The sequence below is a fragment of the Lissotriton helveticus genome, chromosome 7 (assembly GCF_964261635.1).
Source record: "Lissotriton helveticus chromosome 7, aLisHel1.1, whole genome shotgun sequence".
NCBI lineage: Eukaryota > Metazoa > Chordata > Amphibia > Caudata > Salamandridae > Lissotriton > Lissotriton helveticus.
Window position 1 is genome coordinate 1,308,061,513 of NC_136068.1, and position 13,177 is coordinate 1,308,074,689.

Genomic DNA, 13,177 nt, shown 5'->3' on the forward strand with positions numbered 1-13,177 from the left:
AGTTTAACCTCCCTGGATAGACAAGAAGGGATTTAGTTTCTGACAACCATAAAACATGACAACTTTGCTCTCCCTGAATAAGAGTATATCTCTAGAGTCGTGTGAAAACAAAAGACAGCTATTTCACTCAGTCAAAGGTGCGTACTTAGTTTCACCAGATTGCAGAGAAAAAGAGAGACAGGCGTTTTCAATAAAAGGTGTTATTTATTGAGCAGTCTCTTTCCTCATACTAGAGAAATGAATTGCTACAATTGCAATACTTATAGGTAAGTAAAGTGCATACAGGAAAAGCAGGATTATGAAATAATACTGTAAAAGCATTGATATGGTTTCTTAGCCATATGATACTTTAAAATGGATAAAATAGATACATACATATATACATTGACTACTCGTACTCAACTGGTGCTTCTAACTACGCCTACCCCGGTGTACCTGACCTAAGCCTAATACGTGGGAAGGAGTAAGTAAGTAGCAGTTTAAGTTAAGTTTGTTTTGCCAAGAATCTGACTCAAGAATTCTCTGTAAGGGTTTAGTCAGTTCAGTACCTGGGTATTAGAAGGCAGGAGGGCTGGTATCTCTCTCTCAGGACTCGGTATCCCAGTCACCCGCAAGGGTAAGCTGGAAACGCCGGAGGCTGGATTTCTCGGCAGGAGAAAAGACAGCGTCTTTCTCAGCGCGTCAAAAGGGAGGGGCAGCGTCCGTGGGCTCTCGCATCAGCTGGGCTCTTCGGAAGTAGATAGCTGCTCTGCTCCAGGATTACCACTGTGTGTTTGCTTAAGGCAACGTTGGTATATTTATACCTGAAAGGTGCCGGGTTTGACGTAAGGCTGGACATAAGACGTCAATAAAGATGTCACTAAGAACTGGTCGTTCTTACAGTGCTTTACAGAAGTTCTAGGATGAAATCAAAACAACGGCAAGGGGGATTTCCCAGGTTGCTGGAGGCTTGGTTTTGTTTAGAGAACTCGGTGTGCTTTCTAGGGGGCTGGAGGAATAGGCTTGCTTAATGTGACAACATGCGCTATGACTGAATTATGAAAAGGGTTTCTATGCCGTTGTAGGGATATTATTGATTTATAACCACAGAAGGGCAAATAATAGGAATATCGATTCAGGTACTTAGATAAACACACTACACCCACTCCACGAATTCATGTCCATAATTACTAAACTAAGCAATAGTAAACATATCTAAGGGTGCATGTGTATATCAATCCACCCCAAAATACATTATTTTGCATCTGAAATGGCATATGCGAAATACACGAAAAAAATGAGTATAGGTACAGTATTTCAAGCAGAGTAATCATTCATAAAATAGGATGCATATATATCAGCGGAATGATTTTGCGAAAATTACACATGAAATGGCCCTTAATACAGAAAAGAAAAGTGCAAGACCATTTCACCACATATAAATACAGTTATTTGTAAATATGCTAGAGGCTGAGGTAATATATTGTCTCTAGAGTTCCTAAAAATAGAAGCTCTGTTCTCTAAGAATAGTTCTACTTTAAGCAGAGGATGAGTGCCAAAAAAAAGGTAAATATTTTGGAATCGGGGAAAAATAATTTCGTTTTTCCGGGGTAGAAGTCGAAACAGTTCCAAATATTTTCAGAAGCTTTTGTTTTTCAAAGCTGAAGGCCAAATTCAGAGTTCAGGGAACGCTGAGTGCTCGTTTGCTTAAAAGTTTATTCTTTTTGTTCAGGGGAAAACATCATTTCAGACAGACTTTCAAAAAAGCAGTTTACCGCTTCAGGTGAAAGTTCGACCAAGTTGGAAAATGCCGCAACTGTGCAGTCGTGAGAATGATTGCTATCATCGATGACAGGATCAGCAGTGCTCACAGAAGGTCGTACCTGGTTGATGCTGCTCTTATTTTGCACTTCACTACCCTTTAATCGCAGTGGTGAAGTCTCAACGAATGCCGTCATCAGGATGGGTAACCGCTGGGGACAACACGATGCATGAGCCGTTACAGGACGTAGCAAAGTATCTGTATCCAATGGTACTTCTGATTGTAGTGTAAGACAGACGTCTTACAGTGTTCTTATAGTAAGACAGACGTCCAACACACATTCTTCTCCGCATAGCATACATCTTAGCACAGGTAAGATACAATTCTGCCAGATGGGTCTGAATGAAAGAAACCAGGTCATATTCAGATCTCTTAGCCGGGCTAATCCAAGGACTTTAGTTATGCGGTCCCGATAGCGTATAGCTAGGATCGTTTCTTCCATTTTGCTGGAGTCTTGTCTGTGACATGGTTTGCCATAACGAAGCAGGAGTATAAAAAAAAAAAAATGCCTGCTACGAGTCCCAACAGGAGTGGAAGGCCGCCAAAGATCGAATGGATAAAATTAGAAAAGATGCCCAGGACTGCTTTGAAAGGTGTCAACAGTCCCGAAAAAATTGTCTTAAATACACTCGCGATACCATTCGTATCTGAAATGTTTAAGATTTGGTTTAGCATTTCTGCGAAATGTAAGGGGCAATTTGTTGATAATAGTGCATGTATCTCCGTTGTCGTCCTTGCAACCTGGAGATCATACGTTTCTTTTGATGACGTCAAGGGCACAGGCATCTGTAGAAGAACAGACTTCATTCTGCTTAAAGTATCAATTCGAATAGAAGAGATTTTCAAATTGGGCCACATTTTTCCCTCACAACATCTGTGGTCCACTATTAGAATGTAGCTCCCGTTTGAAAGCCGTCTAAAGAATGGCTCTATTCGAATTGCAGGTGTGCCAAGCTGGTTACATGAAAGGTTATTTGAAGTCCCCTCACAGGCCCCATGTAGATTTATACCCTGACACAGAAGTATACCACTTAGTGATTTTTCACAATTATCACCACTATGAAATACATTCTGTCCTTTTTCACTATAACATGTGTGTGTGTAAGGTAATTTCCATGATGACTTAATGTATCCTTTACCCAATTTTCATACTGGCCTGCCTGTATATACTTTTGGCAGTATCGAAATTGGAAAGTTGTTATCGGAATAGTTATGATTCCGTGTATTATCCATTCGATGACAGGTCGTTCTGACATTGTCAATGGTAATCTCTCAAGTTTTTCAATGCTCAGAATTGTATACTCTGCTCCTTTTTGTGCCAAGCTGATTTGTATATCAGTAAGGTTAAAGATAGAGAACAGTGACGTTGTGTTGATTAAACGCCAAGGCACGTAGCCTGAACGCAGATTTTGTAAGGTCCAGCCAAGCTGTACAATAGAAAGCAATTGGGACTGACCATGTTGTAACATTAGTAAGTCCTGCTCTATTATATTGATTGCAGATGATACAATACTGTCCAGTGAATATATTCTGGAAGACAGAGTCATTAACCCATTGTCCACAACAGAAAGTGATTTTTCCAAATTAATACGGTCAATTTCCCGTATTTTCTCTGCTGTTTCAATTTGAGTTTCTTTCCAAGCTTTCGTTATAAGCTGCATATATAGAGGCCACTATGAAACGTTTTTGACGCTGTTTGCTTGGTCCCATAATGAAATCACGCAAGTCAGCACCTTCTTTAAGTAAAGTTAAGTGTTGCTTAATTTCTGCCAGTGTGGATGTCTGTAGCCATTAAAGGCATAGTTTTCCTACACTGTATGTTGTTACTATCCCTGGATATTGTCTCTGGGAGTATCTAGGGTCTGGCCTGGTCAATTTGAACCCCTGTATTTTGTTCAGGAATCTATCTTGACAGTTATTTGTGTCTGTGGGCCAGATCAACCATTTTTTCCAATCAGGATGTGTTCTGTTTTGGTTTAAAATATGGGATACGTCTATCTCAACCTCTGTAGTGCTATTACTGTCAGGAGTTGCCTTTGGAATAGACGGTTTGTTTAAGTCTTTAATTTTGGCTAGGCCAAGACAGGTTGTTTGTTGAATTGTGTCATTCAAAAATATAATTTGTTCTGGGATCATGCAGCCTCTGAATAATGATTCTATACCTTGGACTTGCCAATCTTTGGTACCCCAGATCGTTTTTGTTTCAATGGTATTTTTCCAAAAATCAAAACCAAATGTATTCATTTTTTCAAAAAATGTTTCTGAATAGATTAATTTTGTATTTGTCAGCATGGTTTTCATTCCTGTCTTATTTAATAGTTTGAAATAAAACGTTTCTGCTTCACTTGTGTTAAACCCTGAGAAGTATGGGAATTTCTCATAAAATGTTTTTGAACTACCTTTTGGTGGAGTTGCACAATGTTCCCATTGATTATAATTTAAAGCATTTCTTGGTTGAGCAGATTTATGCAAATAATGGTTAGCATAGTGGTTGTAGCAGTACATCTGATCATAATTCGATGAACTTTGTAAATAATCATGTTCTGTAAATTTTGCTGACATAACTAAGTCTGACATCATATCATTAATACTTTCAAAATCCCATTCATCAGAGAATGTACTTGGTTTTACAAAGTCACTTAATGAAACCTTAAATTGATGAGGATACTTCAAGAGCTCGACCGGGCCATATATATCGTAATCTGTTTTGTCCCATGCTACCCCACCGGGTATCGGATTGGCTGTGAAGTTTACTGAAGAAAGTTCTCTTTTCTCGATGTGTGAAGACTTGTGTGGCTTTAGGACCAGGTTGATATTCTGGCTTGCTGTGTCCATTGTAACATATTTTCCCTCAATGAAGTGTCCCAAGCATAGTACCATGATGAGCCAAAGCAGGAGGAAAAGTACACCTAGCACCACCCAAGATTCAATCCATGGGGAAATCAGATAGGTTTCTTGTAGTTGATGAAAGAGTTCTTTAGTTTTGTCTTTAAAAGTTTTTGTTGTTGTTGGCTGTTCCTCAGGTTCGCTCGGATCCTCAGAAAAGTCATCGAAATTGATGAAGTAGCCTGATGCAGTTCTGTCAATTATTGGAATTGCTTCTGGATTTTCTTTGTTTCAGTAGCATAGTCTGTGGCTACATCGTTGTAGACAGGTGTTTCGTGACGAATTGTTGCAATTTGGGTTTCAAGAGGCATAAGTTCCATGGCTTTGTTGCATAGTCCTTGTTGATTCACTGTAGGTTTATCAAATGTGATTAGTCTCTCAGGTTGAACCTCTTGACTTGTAGCAAACTTTGGTGTTCTGCTATTTCTTGGGAGTCCACTTGGCCTACTACTTATTATTGGCCACATGATTGTGGTTTAACCAGGTCGATGGATACAACTCGGTTCTCCTTTTTACCAGCAAGGGGCGGTAGTACAACTGATCTTGTTCCGTTGACAGCTAAGACAGGTACTGCTTTTCTGTAAGAAGGCCCAAATTCCTTCTTCACCGCGATTTTCTCTCTGACCAGATCCCCAATCTTTGGAATCCAGACAGGCCTTGCTGGGGCAGGTGGTTTCTCTTCAGTGGCTGTTGGCTGTTGTTTCAGCTTTATGTTGCTCAGGTCTTTTCTTGTTTCATTTAAGTCCTGTAAAATAGCCAAACGATCTTTGATATCAAAACATTTTCTTTCTACCACTGAAGTCTGACTATTGAGATCCTGGATATGCATTCTAGTCCCGAACAATAGTTCGTACGGACTGAAACCTTTTAGAGAATTTCTTGGCAGATTGTTAAGACTACGTTGGACACTTATTAAATGTTTGACCCACCCAACCCCCGAACCTAATACCTTTGCCGTTATAGATTGCTATATGTCTCGGTTTTTTCTTTCCACCATCCCATTTCCCTCAGGAAGGAAGTGATAAGATTCCCGCAATGCAATGCCCATGCTGGTCATGGCCTCCTTATAAGCTCGAGAGCTAAAAGCAGGACCCTGGTCAGAGTGTAGCATGCCAATTGCGTCTATGCCGCTATAGACTCGCAAATCTTTTATAACAGTTCAGACGTCAGCCGAGAGCTGGGGTCTACATTTTAAGTGAAACTAGTCTCTTTAATAATATTAATGGGACGCATTTTTTCTGGGTTTTTTGTATTGATATTCTTGTGATATCTAAAAGAAGGGCAATGGTAATACTCCGGGCAGTTCGCCACCGCGATCTCTGTTGCAGTTTTGACAGTAAAATGCAAATTTGTAGTTTTGCAGGCTCATTCCCGGCCACCAGTATATTGATTGTAATTCTTTCAGAGATTCCTTAATCTTAAGGTGTCTTAGACCCTCACCCATGTGTGCGTCTGCTATTAATAAGTTTCTCCTGTTCGTGTTTGGAATTACCCTATCCCCCACTCCAGGGATTTGAGCAAAAGGAACGGAGTTTGCATCGATTATGTATGTATAATTGAGTGGATAGTTGACGGGTAGCGCTGCACAGTCGCCTTTTGATGACTTTTTACCGCCAGCATTGTTTCCCCGTCTACGTATTTTCCTGAACGCTTTTTTGTAGCTACGGAAGCCGGCTTAGTTGCTTCCGCTGTGGCTGTCTCAGCCAATGAATTCCCTGAAACGTGAACGCCATCACGTTCATGACTCAATGAATGTATCACGTGAGTCTTTGGTATTTCTTTCTGTAAAAGAACTACTTGTTCCCAAAGCGATTTTTGCTTTATTGTGGCACCTGTGTCATCTTTGTAACTGTTTTGAACCCATTTCTGCAAGTCGTTATTGTATGATTTGACGCAGTAATATGAATCGCACACTATTAGTGTCGGGAATTCGCGATCGGCATTATCTAGCGCCATTTTTAACGCTATTACTTCAGTTTGTTTATCTGAATTATTTTCTACAGAGTGTGATTTTGTTACCAGAGGTCTCAATTTACCTCCGCGCCACACGTATTTAACAATCTCGCATGTGGCGTTATAGGCTTGTTTTCCCCAAACTGAGGGTTGTGCATATCCGTCTGTATATATTACACAGGCGTACTGTTGTATGGGCAGAATGTCGATTGGCAGAGGATATTCTCTTTCATATTCTAGATTTTTTAATTTTTTCATGTTTGGGCCAAAATAGTATTTCACTTTGTCTGCAGCAAGAGAATTTTCCCATTGTATCCATTTTAGGATTTAATGCCACGGTAGGTAAATTACATGGGCTTGTTAATGCCTCAAAGGCTTGTTCTGCTGTTATAACAGTAATCCGTCTGCCTTCGGCTTGGTCTCTTTCTTTTGCTACAGCTGTTTGAACCGCATGTACAATGTTTTCCTTAATACTGAATGCTTTTTCAGCTTCTCTGTACAAATGTGATTTGTATGCTATTGGTACCGTTTCTCCCTCATTTGAGTTTAGGTATGTGAATCCGCATCTTCCTGGGATGACCCGGATCACAAGGTTGCGTGTGTTATCGCGTGTTTGCAATTTTGTTTTAGCTAACATGTCTGTTTGCAATGATCTCAAAATTTCTGTGTGTTTTTGAGTCCAATTGATTGTTTTAAAATCTGGTTTTATTAGTTCATAGAGAGGTTTAACCCTCTCTGCATACTTTAGAATGTAAGTTCTTCCGAAATTCAGGAAATCTAGAATTGATTGTAAGTTTTTCAGCGTTCTTGGTGCTTGGATTACTGCACATTTCTCTAAGCAATTGTCTGCCAGGCTTTTGCCTTCACTTGATAATTCATATCCTAAAAACAGGACAGTTAGATGGGCAATTCGTGACTTTTTAAAGTTGAATTTGTAACCCTCTGCTGCGAACCCAAGTATTATGGTGTTCACTCTTCTCAAGTGAGTATCCAAGTCATCATCTGTTAGATAGATGTCATCGACATAATATAATGCCTCATCATCATACAGTTGTAGTAACTCTGTTACTCTTGCTGAGAATAATCCTGGGCTGTTCTTGAACCCCTGTGGGAGTCGACAGACATTTTTCTGCGAGCCCATTATTGAGAAAGCGGTCAAATACCTGCTTTCAGGTGCAATGTTTTGACAAAAGAATCCATTAGAGATGTCTAATGTTGTTTTGTATTTTTTGCGCACGATGTTATTCATTAGTGCTGCACTATGTGAATTTTGGACTGCAAATGTTTTGCAACATGAGTTAAGGTGTCTGTAGTCCAAAACTAGACGATATGAATCGTCTGGCTTGGAGACAGGAAACAAAGGATTGTTCATTTGTGAGGTGCATGTTTCAATCACCCCCTGGTATTCAAGTTGATCTAAGATCTCCCTGACCTGTTTTTTAGCTTCTTGCTTAATTGGGTACTGCCTCTGTGCAGTTGGTTGACATTTTAACTGGATTTTGTGAGGAGGAGAGTCCTCATTCCATCCAACATGGTTTTTATATAATGCAGGAGCTTGGGCTACTGCCCACTTTCTTGCAAGTGTATATTTTTTATGAATTGGAATGTGATTTGAGAAGGCAGGCATAATCATTTCTTCGCCATGAGGGCACATCCTGACAAACTCCGGTGGCCAGTCTTTTTCAGCTAAAAGGATGTCATAGCCTTTGGAGAGGTTATCCCAAAATAGACCCCTTATTTTCCTAGTCTTATCTCCCTCTATACGTAATGTTATTTCATATATTTTATGAGGTTTGCTAACTCTGGTATCTGCAGTTTCCACCTGAATGTATTCATTCGTTTCCAGTGTCTCCAGATGATTCATCAGGATCTTGCGAGCTATGCTCACTTCTGCTGCGCTGTCTAGCATTGTCTGAGCCCACTCTCCGTTTTTCAGTTGTGTCCTCAGGATCCTCGGCATGTTTGATTATTTTAATACTGGCTACCTTCTTTTTTGGAAATTGTAATTTTTTACTTTGATGAGCAGGTTCTTTGTCTTTGGACTTGACGTGCTCTTCCCTGTGTTCTGACCGTCCTCTTCTTTCCGATTTCTGCGAGGAAGTCTGAAAAGATCGAGAGGGACGTGTATCAATATCTTGATATCTATCAGGTTTCTTCAGATTATCCCTATTTCTAAGGTTGTATCTTTTCTCAGAGGGCTCCCTCTGGGGAGACTTGTGTCCTTGGTCCGGAGATCTTTCTCTCCGCGGAGGAGACCTTCCTCTGGACTGGAATCTTTTTTCTTTGGGAGTGGATTGTTTATTTCCATCCCAGCTCTTTTTTGGAGTATTTAGATTATTTTTAATAAATATCTTTTCAGGATTTTCCGTTAGTTGGGGTTTTACTGGTTTCCCACCCAAACTATCTCTTCCTAGTTCTTTATAGGATTTTTCTATGATTCTGGCAAGTTCAAATGGCTGTTCTGCTATATCTGTTTCTTTCAATTTCTGGCGGATCGCCACAGATGCTGCTTCCCCTTTTATGTTGGCTAATAATATAGCCGAGACCAGCTTGAAGTCTTTCAGTAATTTCATACCCAGAGTTAAAGCGGGTTCTGGACCGTATTCGTTTTGAATCTGTCTTAGCACATCTGGTATTACCGCCATGGACGGAACACCATGTGTTTTTGTGTAAATGGAAGCAAAAACTGTGCCCCAAGTGTCACAGTCCTCTACATGTGGTGCGATCCCCATTGGAAGACAGATAGTCAGAATTCTGTGTTTCTCAGTAGGGGTAGTATCCGGAAATACTGCCTCTATTTGAGTGATTTTTTGTGCTAACCAGAATGGAATTTGTTTCCGTTTTGCGGGTGCTTTACCCAGACTTGATTGTATGTTCTGTGGTGTAATTTTGTTTGTGTTCCCCTGATGAGGGGTCAGCTCTGGAATGTTAATAGCTGGTTGGACTGTTGAATTACATATTGGACTAATTGTCTATGTATTTTAATCAGCTGTTTTAACTGTGCTAAAAGTTCTGGTACTGACATTTTTTTCGATGTCGGGATGTGGCGTGTAGCTGGCTAGAACCGGCCACGTTGCTCCTGGTTTACCTAGTGGACCGAGTCTGGTGATGTGATTATTATGTTTTAGGGCGCCTTTAAACCAGAGCAGGTGCTCTTGGTATTTTAGTGGGATTTCCACTTCCTCGAAAGGAGCGTAATCATCCGGTGGTTCCTCTATTTTGTAATAGTGGAATTCATGTGTGACAGCGTTTGCTGCTGGAAAGTTTATCCATGAATAGAATACCTCTGTCTGCCGATATTCATGTGCCTCAATTACGAATATGACTGTACCACCTCTCGATGTTAGTCCAGTCCTTCGCTCGCTGCCCGCTGCTCCTGGGAATTTCCCACTGCCCGCTGCTTCTTGGAATTTCCCGCCGCTGCCTCCCTGCGGCCCCGCCCCCCTGTGATTCCATTCGCCGCCCCGCTCCCGCCACCCAGCTGCTCCTCCCTCCCAGCTCCTTACTTATGACGCCACCAGAGCGACTGCGCAGCGGGAGCACCGATTGAGCGCCGAAGGTGCGCCAAAGGTAAGCCCGTCTGCGCCCGTCCGCGCCTGGCCCGCGCCCAGCGCCAGGACCCCTGGCCCTCCCCACCGACTGACCTACGACGCCGCCACTCTCAACGCACTCAATGCCGGCCGGACCCACGCCTGCTGCCGAGCCACCCCGAGATGCACCCACGGACCCTTCACCTGCTGCACCTGCAAGTTCACCTGCCTCCGAACCTGCCCCGCACCCGCCAAGACAAACACCAGCAGCAACCACCTCAAGTGCATCCTGATCAACACCCTCTCCGTCCACAGACACGCCGTGGAACTCTGTAACCTCCTCGACGCTACATCACCGGACGTCGCCTTCCTCACGGAAACCTGGATGAACGCCTCCTCTGCACCCGACATCGCCATCGCCATCCCAGACGGGTACAAGATCATCAGGAGGGACCGCATCAACCAGACCGGAGGTGGCATCGCCATCGTCCACAGGAACACCATCCGCATCACGACCGACGCCAACGACTCCTTCGCCGCAGCCGAACATCTCCACTTCCAGATTCACACCGACCCTAAGACGACCCTCAGAGGCACCCTCGTCTTCAGACCCCCGGGACCACGCACACAATTCAGCGAAGACATCACAGACTTCATCAGCCCGCACGCCCTCCCCTCCACTGACTACATCCTCCTCGGGGACCTCAACTTCCACCTGGAGAACAACAAGGACCGCAACACCACCGCCCTGCTGGAAAACCTCGCCAACCTCGGACTCAAGCAACTGGTCAACACCCCCACCCACTACGCCGGCTACACGCTTGATCCCGTCTTCTCTTCCAGCAAGTACATCACCTTCAGCCACGCCACCGGACTCCACTGGACCGACCACAGCTGCGTCCACTTCAGCTTCAAAAGATCCACGGGCCACCACCACCCGCAACAGGTACCTCACAGGAATTGGAGCAAGATCACCACAGACCAGCTCACCACCACCCTCAGCCAGAGCCCACCCGCCAACACAACGGACCCCAACGAAGCAGCCCGCAACTTCACACAGTGGCTGACCGCCTGCGCCGACGACCTCGCGCCACTAAAGAACCCTCCCAGCAGACCCAGAAGCAAGAAGGCATCCTGGTTCACCGACGACCTCAAGGACTCCAAGAAGACCTGCCGCACCCTCGAGAAAGCCTGGCTCCTCGACCGGACCACCGACAACATGACCGCCCTCAAACACGCTACCCGCAAGCACCACCAGCTCATCCGCACCACCAAGAAGAAATCCCTGAAGGAACGACTGGACAACAACGCCCACGACAGCAAAGAGCTCTTCACTATCGTCAAGGAGTTCTCCAACCCCAGCACCGGCACCAACGACATCACTCCGTCACAAGACCTCTGCGACTCCCTCGCCTCGTTCTTCCACCGCAAGATCGCCGACATCCACAACAGCTTCGGCGCCCCACCCACGCACCCAACCGTCGAACCAATGCCCCCCACCGCCACCCTTCGCACCTGGACCACGGTGACCACCGAAGACACAGCCCGCATGATGAACACCATCCACTCCGGATCACCGACCGACCCCTGCCCACACCACGTCTTCAACAAGGCCGACTCCACCATCGCACCCCAACTCCGGAACATCATCAACGCCTCCTTCAACACCGCCACCTTCCCGGAGAGCTGGATCCCTCGACCCCTCGCAGTCCGGCTTCAGAGCCAACCACAGCACCGATACCGCCCTCATCGCAGCCACGACGACATCCGGACCCTGCTCGACAAGGGGGAAACAGTGGCCCTCATCCTCCTGGACCTCTCCGCTGCGTTCGACACGGTCTGCCACCGCACCCTAGTCCAGCGCCTCAGCAACATCGGTATCCAAGAGAAGGCACTGGAGTGGATCATCTCGTTCCTCGCCGGAAGAACACAAAGAGTCCGCCTCCCCCCGTTTCGCTCCGAGGCCACCGAAGTCATCTGCGGCGTCCCGCAAGGATCTTCACTCAGCCCCACCCTCTTCAACATCTACATGAAACCTCTCGCAGCCATCGCACGCCAGCACAACCTCAACATCATCTCTTACGCCGACGACACACAGCTGATCCTCTCCCTCACCAGAGACCCCGACACCGCCAGAACCTGCCTACACGAAGGGATGAAAGACGTCGCCGAGTGGATGAAGGACAGCCACCTGAAACTGAACTCGGACAAGACGGAAGTCCTCATCCTGGGATCTTCGCCCCCCGCCTGGGACGACTCCTGGTGGCCCCCAGCCCTGGGCACCGCACCCAAGCCAACCGACCACGCACGCAACCTGGGCTTCATCCTGGACCCCTCCCTCTCGATGACCAGACAAGTCAACGCCGTTTCCTCATCGTGCTTCAACACCCTGCGTATGCTTCGCAAGATCTTCCGCTGGATCCCGACCGAGACCAGGAAGACTGTCACCCAGGCACTCGTCACCAGCCGACTGGACTACGGAAACGCCCTCTACGCCGGAACCAATGCGAAGCTACAGAAAAGACTCCAGCGCATCCAGAACGCCTCCGCCCGACTCATCCTGGATGTTCCCCGACGCAGCCACATCTCCAGCCACCTGAGGAACCTGCACTGGCTCCCCGTCGACAAGAGGATCACGTTCCGGCTCCTCACCCACACACACAAGTCTCTCCACGACCTGGGCCTCAAGTACCTCAACGACCGCCTGACCTTCTACACGCCCACCCGCCAGCTACGGTCCACCAGCCTCGCCCTCGCAGCCGTACCACGCATCCGAAGAGCCACCGCCGGAGGAAGATCCTTCTCTTACCTGGCTGCCAAGACTTGGAACTCCCTCCCCATCCACCTTCGGCTGACCCAGGACCATCTCGCCTTCAGGAAACAACTCAAGACCTGGCTGTTCGAGCAGTAGCATACCCCTCCCCCCAAGCGCCTTGAGACCCTCCCGGGTGAGTAGTGCGCTATACAAATGGCATGATTGATTGATTGATTGATTTTCTATAAGTTT